This window comes from Sorex fumeus, unplaced genomic scaffold (assembly GCF_029834395.1).
Source record: "Sorex fumeus unplaced genomic scaffold, SorFum_2.1 ptg000128l, whole genome shotgun sequence".
In the NCBI taxonomy this organism is placed as follows: domain Eukaryota; kingdom Metazoa; phylum Chordata; class Mammalia; order Eulipotyphla; family Soricidae; genus Sorex; species Sorex fumeus.
In genome coordinates, this window is record NW_026606185.1 from 45,243,061 (window position 1) to 45,245,096 (window position 2,036).

Below are 2,036 nucleotides of genomic sequence, written 5' to 3' on the forward strand. Positions count from 1 at the left end.
GTAATGGATAGAAAACAGCCAAGTGTAACACAGACTATGTATCTCACCAAATGAGTCATCCTCCATTCCGCATTCTTTCTTCTCTTCCACCCAGTGGTAGATGTCAGGTCATTCTTTTCTAATTTGAGAGGACACTCAGGGGAATTCCCAGGATATATGTCAATAAAGATTGTCCCACGGAAATGGTTCTGCATAAGTACCATTTGTTAACACATTGGTTAACTGGAGTGCCTCCCATGTAAAATGTTCTAGAAATAGCCTCCCTCCTCTTTTTTTTTTCCAATTAGCAATAATCGTGCCTCGGATAAACCTCATTGGCTACAATACTGCCACTGGGCAAAGCTACCTCCCTCCTCTTTATGTCAGTAAGAAGTACGGGTGTTCCTAACAATCAGGACTTTCACAAATAGCTTCTAGCTAAGGGCAAAAGGCTCCCAAGATGGCTACCTCCCATGTAGCAGCTAGGACATCTCTGCTGAGATTTCATTACTATGTAGAAGAAAACTCACTGTTTTATTCCAGAGTGTCAACCTAATAGGGTCTTTGCATGCAGATAGAGACTTTTGTTTCCAGGAAGCTGATAAATGTGCATAATTGTGTGTCCTGACTAATGGGTCATGCACCTACTTTACCTCTCCTGATCAAGCCAGTTCCAGCTGACTTGCCATTAGTTATGCAGTTTCAGAATTGCTGCATGCTACTCATAACAATGTGATCATTTTGATCCTTATGGAAAACACACAGGTTGACTGTTAACAATGATATAAGTGCCATTTCTGTAGTGGGAAGTATATCTTTCTTATATTGTAACATACACCACAGACAGTCTTTTTCTCTGTAGAAAATGTTATACTTTCTACTTTTACATGTATACTCCATTTCATCTTTTAGTTGATTATTATTTTTTGTTTGTTTGAGGGCCATACTTAGTGATGCTCAGTGCTTATTCCTGTATCTGTTCTCAGGGTTCACTTTTGGAGACTCTCAGAAACAAAATCAGTGCTATGCCTTGAGCACAGGTTGGCCAGATACACAGCAAATGCCTTATTTGCTGTAATTTCTTTCTAGCCTGCCCATTTAGTCTTCTCTTCCTGTTGGTTAAACATGGTTTATATGCAAATCATTAATGAGTCTGAGAAGTTCCAGTGGATATCGGAGACCACACAGCTATAGAGCACATTCTTTGAATAGAAACTAGTTTCCCTATTCACTTATCTGATATGCTTACCATTTAAGAAGGTTTAGTAACTTTGTAACGTTTTTCCTTTATACTATGATTATCTGAATGTTTGAACACTTAAAAAAATTAGTAGTTCCTAAAAGCGAGAATTTCTGTTTCATAAAGTTTACTGGTGGACACTTTCTCCTAAAAGCAATGGAAGGAAACATCATAACCAAGGTCAGATCTAAAATAAATAAAGAGATATAGGAGGATTCCATTCTGGAGCATAGTAGCCCTCTCTGTCTATAGTTTTTGTTTGTTCATCTAACCATACTCAACAGTGCCCAGGACTTAACTCTTAGCTATGCACTTAGGGATCACTCTTTGCAGGCTCAGGGGACCATACAGGATGCTGAGATTGATACAGCTTTGTGGCTCGCAAGGAAAGTGCCCTGCCCACTGTACTATTTCTCGGGTCTCTCTACAGTTTTTAATAGGCGTTATGCTGAGGTTATGTTGCTGAGGTCTCTGACAGTCTTGTGGGTGTCTAGAGCTACCCCAGTGGTACTCAGGAGTAACATGTTAGGACAGGGCATCACTCAAACTAGGCATGTGTTATACCACTTGAACTATCTCCCTGATCCTGCCTACACTGTCACCTTGGATACTAGTGTAGAACTCCACAGATGGATGCTAGTGTAGAACTTCACAAAGAGTGTATACTTAACCTACTTAACCCATTTTCTTGTTGAGCAAATGAAAAATATTTACTTCTGTTTATTTGTGGGCCACACCCAGCAGTGAGCAGAACTCACTGCTCTCAGTAATCACTCTTGGTGGGCTTGGAGAACTGTATGGGGTGCCGGGGATCAAA

At 40.3% G+C, this 2,036-nt stretch overlaps 1 non-coding gene across 1 annotated transcript; it reads right to left on the minus strand.

The window, feature by feature from the left end:
- Positions 1-201: 201 nt before the first annotated feature.
- LOC130045628 (U4 spliceosomal RNA) lies at positions 202-344 on the minus strand. Its single transcript, XR_008795596.1, has one exon. It is a non-coding gene; the product is annotated as a U4 spliceosomal RNA (small nuclear RNA).
- Positions 345-2,036: the final 1,692 nt, after the last annotated feature.